The sequence below is a fragment of the Palaemon carinicauda genome, chromosome 11 (genome assembly GCF_036898095.1).
Source record: "Palaemon carinicauda isolate YSFRI2023 chromosome 11, ASM3689809v2, whole genome shotgun sequence".
NCBI classification, from domain to species: domain Eukaryota; kingdom Metazoa; phylum Arthropoda; class Malacostraca; order Decapoda; family Palaemonidae; genus Palaemon; species Palaemon carinicauda.
Window position 1 is genome coordinate 63688228 of NC_090735.1, and position 10000 is coordinate 63698227.

The window sequence follows — 10000 nt, forward strand, 5'->3', positions numbered from 1 at the left end:
ATTGATCTAGATGGCAGTAATTATCGTCACAGTCAAATTAACTCGAAAACCTCGTTTCTCGCATCAATTATGCTCCCTCACTTTTACGCTAGTGATCTCCCAACTGAGGCCGGTTTTGGCGGGAAAAGATAATGCTATTTTGGCGCGTAAAGATCAGAGCCTTTTGGGCGCGAAAAAGGCGGACGGAGTTTCGGGGAGCGAGAAGGGAATACCTACTCACTTTTGTTCTCTTGATCTCCGCAAATGATGGAGAAGGGAAATTAGTCCCGAGAATATGATTAACATTTTTTTCCTCTCTTTTTTTCCATTGTCAGTGAATCATATTACTGTGTTTAGAGAGGTGTGCATACAGGGCCTGTGTCTCATTTAGCTACATACATAATTCTTACCTGGGAGGGAAATTATTATTGTACAAATTCAGTTTTGGATGTCCATAAGATTATATTTCCTTCAGGATGCAGAAAGGATTACATTTTGCAAGGTGTAGCGCGCAAAGAAGATTTTTCTCCGTTTTCTTGATTGTTTGATAATTTCTTAATTTTATAAGAGCGTCAGGTCTCGCAATAAGAAAAACATGAAATATAGGTTCAGAGAGAGAGAGAGAGAGAGAGAGAGAGAGAGAGAGAGAGAGATTTTACTCTTAAGAATTGATTAATTTAACCATAATTTTTGTTGTTAAGTGCCAAATCTGAATAATAATACTATTATATAACGTGTTATGAAGACGTTAGTCTAGTAGCATCACTAGATATGCCCCCGACCACAAAAAGAGAATATAAAGAAAATGGCCAAGAGTTCCACAGAAGCGGTCAAAGAAACAAATATTTTCTAAACGTAGGACAAACACGGGAAAAAGAACAAAAATTTTAAAAATGAAAAGAAGTTAGGAACCGAGTCGTTTGCTGTGACCTCCCAGCGTTTTACAGCTTTCTTCCAACAAAGGAATAGAACACATCGATTTAATTGCTTCATCAAAGCATTTCTCTTCCGAGGAATAAACAGTTGAAACATAAATGAAAATAAATGAATCCAGTTCCGGAGGATACGAGACGTAATTAGGCCAAGATATTAGCTTGAATTAAGACGCAGCCGCTCAGGGCCCCAAGGTTTCGGGAGATTCGGCTTCTTCGCTGCTGTCTGATAATAGACCAGAAACTGTTGGTTTTATAAGACGTTTACTTCTTGCACTGAGTTACAAATGATACATCAATTCCACTCTATCTATATAATACCACTTTGCAGGTCTTCTTATCCTCCTCTCACAAGGAATTACGAATTTTGTACTCTTCTAGTACCCAATCTTTCTTTTATTTCTCCCCATATAGCAAACGCACGATAATTACCATAATCAGAAATTAGAATCACAGTGTCCTCAACGAGTAGTACCTTTATTGGGAATGACGATGCACATTTCTATTGAATTGTTATAAATAAAATGTTTCAATTAGCATAGTAGGGAGAAATGAAGCCTTCCTTTGAGGGAATAAATTCTTTCCTGAGCCGATAACTTGAATATGCTGGACAATAATTCGTCTTCATTCATGGAAGAAGTCTGTCGTCATCATTCCATGAAACCAATCCTTCTCATGCAGGGGTTAATTACAGATGTAGAAAAAAAAAACATGGAATTAAAAAAAAATACTGTCAGCTTCCTACAAAGATATGGCTTTATTTGGGCGTTCATGACATGAGTAATAAAGGAAATTTCTATATTTGGAGGTTATTTAGAAAGAAATTTGCAATTATCGGATTCACCAACAAAATCCAATTCGATTACTTTAGAATTCTTGTAATCATAACATTGTTCATTACGTTGAAGAATCTTTATTGAAATTATTAGTTATTTGAGATCACTTTCCATTTCTTGGAAATAGTTTTGTAATTATTTTACTCTCTTTCATTCCGTTTCTGAGGTTTATATGAGGCATGGAACTTAAAGAAAGATTCTATAATGTTTTTTCTTTTCTTGTGAAGTCGAACATAACAAAATTATAAAGTGAAAATTTTACTCTATTGTTATTACTCCAAGAATTTGATATAGAATGAGTTATAATCATAACGTCCTGAAAATCTTTGAACTCCTCAAATACAACTTGATTTTCATAATTTAACTTCTCATAAACACACCTAAAGATATAAATGTTGCTGTTTGGCTTCCCAACCTTGAGCAAAGGCTGAAAACACATCAACACCCTGCCCGTGGGCCACAAGTGGCCCGTTTGACTTTAAGTGGTCCAATGGAGTAAACAGCATTTCCTTGAATTCCTCTGATATAAGTCCTAGCTAATTTATTATTCTAAATTAGGATATTATATATATATATATATATATATATACACACACACACACACACACACATATATATATATATATATATATACAGTAAATAATGTTCATTCCCCCTTAAGTCTCTGATCCTGAGGCATAGCAAATTCGATATTAGGAGGTTTTTATGGCTTATATGACTATATGAATACATCTACATGTATACATACTATATATGCACACATACACACATGGCCCGCAAGAGTTTTTGGTTTTTCAAGAGTGGCCCTCAGACTAAATAACTTCGACGGCCCTGCCCTAGGGCCTAAGCCTACAGGAGACCCAAGAATGTCCCTGCTAGCTTCCTTCAGAGCACTACTACTGATACAATATCCATCTTCCAGGGTCGCAGTAATGGCAAGGGGTCCGAACCGGGTGACAAGTTCCAGGAAGTTTAAAACTTAATGGGAATTTGTTGGTTTCCAGAGCCTGTTAATTGAAAATAGTTCGTTGGGGGTAATGCAACGTGGAAGAGGGATTTTCCGGGGAGCTCGTAATGGATTTTTATGCCCGAGATTATAAAGTCAGCCGGGATTACTCGCTCCCCAAGTTATGTCAAATGGACTTCTTCGATAATGCAAGGAAAAGAATCTGGAGACTTTGGTACTTGGCGATAATTGATTCATTTGAAGTTACATTCTTTCTAAGGCTGTGCACAGCTTGTGTTAACACCCATAAGTAGAAAAATGTAAACATGTGTACACACACACACACACATATATATATACATATATATATATATATATATATATATACACATATATATATATATATATATATATATACATATATATATATATATATATATATATATATATATACATATATATTCCTTTCTGAGTGGGGATACCTTTACGTGGTGAAGGGGTTTGTGTATCCCTATGATCAGCAAAGCTGCACTAGTCAGGGACCCATACTATGTTGGTTTGCTGTGAGTGATCACACAAAAGTCTGCCGCCATTACCAATCCACAGTGGCCAGTGTGGTCATGAAAAATGGCCAAACCCCAGACATGAATAGAGACATGTCAGGTCTTTTTCCTGCAGTTGGGAAACGACTGCATTTGTCGTTGTTGTTGTATGTGTATGCAAACAAAAACTCTTATTACAACCGTAAATTGTCCTTTGTATGGGATGGCAGCCACCCATCGTCACCCATCGATCAATATGAAAACAGAATCCGTCAATGTTTTCCACGAAAGCCTAATAAACAGTGACAGTAGAAATGACAACTTGGGCCACAACATTCATAACGTCGACGCAGACATCAATTCCCGATGAACGATAATTATCTTCAACCTGGGATATCGTAACCTCGTTGACTTATGATTAATTGATGGACATTATTTTCATCGGCATTTCATCGATAGCTGATGAGTCCTGCCGCAGTGAGGGATCAAAATTACCCGAAGGATGCCAGGGTCCTTCATCATTCCTGGTGACAAGATATGACTGATCATTGACAATTATTTGATGGCGCTTCTAGTTCAATCCATTGTCGCGTTTGCAAAAGCTTTATGTATATTAAATATATATATATATATATATATATATATATATGTGTGTGTGGGTGTATGTGTACATACATATATATTTGTGTGCATATATATATGTATATATATATATATATATATATACACTCATACACACAAATATATATATATATATATATATAGGCCTATATATACATACAGTATATACAGTATATATTTATATTTATAAATATATATGAATATATATATATATATATATATATCATAAATATAAATATATACTGTATATATTGTATGTTTATTTAGGTATATATATATATATATATATATATACTGTATATATATATATATATATATATATTATATATATGAATGGTGTTTATGTCATAGACAACTGAATAAGAGGAATAAAATGTAGCTGTCAAGAAAGATTCACCATACATCAATGATATCTTATTTCATACTTATATATATATATATATATATATATAAATGCACCGGATATGCATTTACCGTAAGTGCCCGATATAGATATTGGAAAGAAATTAGCTCCTAAAATTTGACCAGATTCTGTTTGATCACAGTTAACTACATTGTTATAGAGTGTCGCATCGGTGCACCTTTCTGCTTGGAACGCTTTTCGTGGAAGGGGGCCATCAGTCAATGTTAAACCGAGGTTTCTAAAAAGGATTTAATCATGAGAACCTACTATTTGCTCAGAAACTCATCGCGTGATTCCCGGAGCATAAAAAAAAGGAACGGAAACTCGGAACATTTAACAGACGAATCTCATGGATTAACTGAACTTACTATCGTGTTACTTGATATCAAAGATATGATTCTTATTTATAATAAAAAATATGGAAGCGAAATTTACATGCACTGCTATTGCTATTATCACCTTATCAGATAAACATACATATGATAATATATCGTTTGCGCATGTACATTCATCAATCTTTTCAAACGCATAAGATCCTTTACATAATGTACGTGTCTATCTTAGTCTTCGTCAGGCAAGGTCTCTCTCTCTCTCTCTCTCTCTCTCTCTCTCTCTCTCGTTAATCTAACATAGTACGATTTTCTCTCATTTTGTGACATACATTCAAAAGAACCAGGCCTATTCTACATTCACACACAGACTCTCTCTCTCTCAATATATATACACACATACATATATATATATATATATATATACATATATATATATATATATATATATGGAGTCTGTAAATCAAATATTATTTGCATACATAAAAGAGAGATCTAAAAACGCACTTTTACACGCACACACATACTGTGTGTGTGTGTATGTATATATATATATATATATATATGTGTGTGTGTGTGTATATATATATATATATATATATATACCCAGCTGCAAGATATTTGGAATATGAAATCTTGTGTCTTTCTCCTGCATAAATACTTCATGGGCCCCACTTTTTTCCCAGAATGTACTACAGTATAGACTCAATACAGATAATGACCCTGTTACAGTACATAAGTCGGCGGACAAGTACCGATGCTTTTGACGTGTCACTTAAGTCATATGCCTTAGTACTTTTGATACCAGATTGGCTGGTGTAACAACAATGATGTATTTGGATAGATTCCCCCTATACAAAAAAAAAAAAGCTTACATAGGACAGCTATTCGAATGATGGACGTCAGACACGCATCACGAAAACATCATTTTTTAAACATCAATTCTCGCTAGCCGAGTAAAATTGTAGTTATTTGGTTTCTCAACATACGGACATGGACTGTAATTGCAGGCAATAGGCAACAGCAGTCAATAGGCAATTGCAACCGGAGAAGAAAACGAAAAGCAACTGAGTGACTGCCGTACCTATTTCTGACATCATGAATAGAATAAAAGAAACGAAACAGTTGTCAGGTTCAAGTATTCAGCTATGACCTCAGTAAAGCTAACACGCCCGTTGCGATCCCCCAAAATAGAAAAGGATGACTCCCTCCCCCCACACCTCCAAAAATGTTTTACTTTCAAATAGAAAGTTAGCCACCAGCATTCCTCTGGCTTACCCCCCGCAAAACTATGATATTCATTAACGTTGGTTTGAAGGTTTAAATTTTAAAGGCCCCTTAGGAATGACAGACGCAAGGGACAGTGACACTGCCCAAGCTAGCAAGCCAATGCTCTAGACTAGAGACTGACCATATATATATAAATGATCAACCGCCAAGCCCGCTCTCCACCCAAACTAGGACAAGGGAGAACCAGGCAATGGCAGCTGATGACTCAGCAGGTAGACCTATAAGCTATCCCAAACCCCACCCCATTCTTAGCTCACAATGATGGTGAGGTTGCAGACACTACAAGAAATTATCGAGTTTGAGCGGGACTCCAACCCCAGTCCGGCGATCGCCAAGCATCGGACGTTTCCAATAGGCTACCATAACCCTAAAATAATAAAGGCGATTAACCAATCAATGGTAAAGAACATCTTAGGAGACCAATCGGCCGCTTCCACTAACTACTCTTTGTGAAACCTAAACCACCTGGACACCAAGTGACCCCAGTCACCTTGTTATCAAATTAAGGTCGCCTTATGCCAGCATGGAACAAAATCAACGGAGGTCGGTCTTTGTTAAGTATATTAACACTGAAATCTCTCTCTCTCTCTCTCTCTCTCTCTCTCTCTCTCACACAGACATACATAAGTTATATATAAACATTCTCGACGGCAAATTTACTTTCGAGAAACACATTAGGTCTGTGTCCTCTTCAATTGAAAAAAAGAAAAAAAAAGTTTATTGAAAAGTTTTAAAATTTTCGGTGATCAATCTATTCTGAAGAAATATTTAAATTCTTTCATTCTACCTTGTTTCGAGTATTGTTCTCCTATCTGGTCTTCAGCTGCTGATTCTCATCTTAATTTGTTGGACAGAAATTTACGGTCAATTAAATTTCTTATTTCTGATCTAGATATTAATCTTTGGCACCGCCGTTTAATTAGTTCATTATGCATATTGCATAAGATTTTTCATAATTTAGACGATCCTTTACATTTAGATCTTCCTGGACAGTTCCATCCTGTTCGTAATACTAGGCATGCAGTTGATTCCAAGAGTCAGGCCTTCTCCATCATGGGGCTCAATATCACATAGTATTCTAGAAGTTTTATTCCGGCTGTGACCAAGTTGTGGAATGATCTTCCTAATCGGGTAGTTGAATCAGTAGAACTTGAAAAGTTCGAAGTTGCAGCAAAGGTTTTTATGTTGAACCGGCTGACATAAGTCTTTTTATAGTTTATATATGACATATCTGTTTTGTTGTTGTAACTTTTTAAAAATATTTCATTGTAAAGTGTTTCTCATATCGTTTATTTAATTCCTTATTTCCTTTCCTCACTGGGCTATTTTTCCCTGTTGGAGCCCTTGGGCTTATGGCATCTTGCTTTTCCAACTAGGGTTGTAGCTTGGCTAATAATAATAATAATTATATTAATAATAATAATAATCAAAATTTATACAAATGTATTAATTCATGAATGCATACACACATGCACGAGCACGCACACACAAACACACATACACCTACATATATATGTATATATATATAATATATATATATATATATATATATATATATATAATATATATACATATAATATATATATATATATATATACATACATATATATTTATATATATATATATATATATATGCATATATATACATACATATATATATATATATATATATATATATATATATATATATATGTGTGTGTGTGTGTGTGTGTGTGTGTGTGTACAGCATGTGTACGTACATTCATGTTTAAATGTTGACATCTATCTATTTTTCTACCTATCTATCTATCTATCTATCTATCTATCTATATATATATATATATATATATATATATATATATATATTACATAAACAGTCTGCATGAACAGATATATATATATATATATATATATATATATATATATATATATATATATATATATATATTACATAAACAGTCTGCATGAACAGATATATATATATATATATATATATATATATATATATATATATATATATGCACAAATATAAACACACAATCACACGTACAAATATAATAATTCACAAGAATGTCTATATAAATCTACAGTACATGCAGCGACTCGCGTGTTAGTCCGTCTTCAAAGCTCCCACCCAAATTAAAACCCTAATAAATTATATTCAGCCATTAAACGCTTTAGTTAAAAGGTCACAAATTATGGTAATCGTTTTCTTGACCATCAATTCTTCAACGGGCGATACATGCATCGGCTACTCTGCGAAAAAGCAAACTCGTCGAAGATTTATACTTGGCATTGACGGTAACATCGTCGCGCTTTATTCCTCTCTCTCTCTCTCTCTCTCTCTCTCTCTCTCTCTCTCTCATTTAGAGGCACCATTGTCATTTTAAATGGCTCTGTTTGGTTAATGAATATTCTCTGTTGATCATTACACTTCATTCAAGGGAAGGATTAATGCAATTATGTATATATTAAAGGGTTTTATTTTTTCATTTATAGTCGTTCTTGTCGGAAAGGGGGTTGGGGGTGGGGTGTAGTTAGACGGATGAATGCCGTGGAACTTAATATAAAAATTATATCAATTCAATCTGATGTCACAAATTGGCGTTCTAAATGCCATGAGCATTGATGTTGAAAATTAATTATTTTGCTGATAAAACTTGAAAATAGATACATTAAATAAAGTTATGATCTGAGGTTATTATATGATTACGTCTGAAGTTGTATAACGTCGTATGAGGGTTCGTATGGTTATATGAGGTTTGTAAAACGTCGTATGAGGTTTTTAACGTTTTATGAGGTTGTATACCGTCATATAGTAATAATAATAATATGAGGTTGTATACCGTCATATAGTAATAGTAATAATATGAGGTTGTATACCGTCATATAAGGTTATAATACGTCGCTTAAGGATATCTGTATTCGAATATCAGCTTTATTTATGCAATTATTGCAACAACGGTCCGTTCAAATAATACCTCTTTCTCAATAACAGCTTATTCGTTTAATGATATATTTTCTGAAATAAGAATATGACAATTTTCTAATAAGTACCGGGAGGGGGAGAGGTAACACTATTGTTAAGAAAATACAATTTCTTAAAAATCCTCCCCTCAGGAAGGTTGGCGGAAATTTAAGTATTCAGTGAAATGTAGTCGAGAAATACAGTATATCCAGACAAAATGAAGATACTGTTTCATGAAATAGGTTTCAGAATTCTATTACAGGGAGGTTATCTCGCATCTTGATATTACACAAGGTGGAAGAATAACGACACATGATGGATGGGCTGTTGAATTTCATGAAATAAGTTCACGAGATGTCACATTAATTCAACAATTGGACAGAACTTTGTGTTTCGTGAGATAGACGGAACAATTTTATATCAATTTCATGAAATATTAAGTATGGTATTTCATGAAATGAAACATGAAATATCACATCTAAATAAAGAAAAATAAAAAGTTAGATTTTTACAGATTTCATAAAGGTCCATACATGATAAGGTTAATAAATTTCATGAAATAAAACTGCAGGAACAGCAGATGGCATAAAAAAAGAAAAGCAAAAGAAAATAATAATAATTTGTTATAGGATCGACTGGAGTAGTATTTGTAATCAATGATTCATTGAAACAAATATATCTTAATCTTCTTCATAATAATTTGGTAAATATGTCTTATACTTATGTCAAGAAAATTTCTATGCAACACAGTTTAAAGAGGTTTTTTTTTTTTTATTTCGAAAATTCAAGAATTCATTTATACTTTGAAAGAGCAGATATTGTGTGCTATATTCTGAGATGGAAAATATTTTTCTTGTCTAATAACGAATAACTTGAATAAATCTTTTCATAAACGGAAAATAGCAGATAAGTACTCTTTCTCGTTTGTTATTTATGTTAATTCAAATATATTTCGGTAAAATATGCGGTTTTAAATTTCAATTAAAACACACTCACACACATTATATATATATATATATATATATATATATATATATATAGAGAGAGAGAGAGAGAGAGAGAGAGAGAGAGAGAGAGAGAGAGAGAGAGAGGGAGAGAGGGAAGAGAGAGAGAGAGAGAGAGTGAGAGAGAGAGAGAGAGAATATATATTTTTACCTGAAACGCGAACACATTAC

At 33.7% G+C, this 10000-nt stretch overlaps 1 pseudogene; it reads left to right on the forward strand.

Annotated features, from left to right (window-relative positions):
- LOC137649693 (T-cell leukemia homeobox protein 3-like) overlaps nt 1-10000 on the forward strand; it is an 84152-nt pseudogene that overhangs the window by 48734 nt on the left and 25418 nt on the right.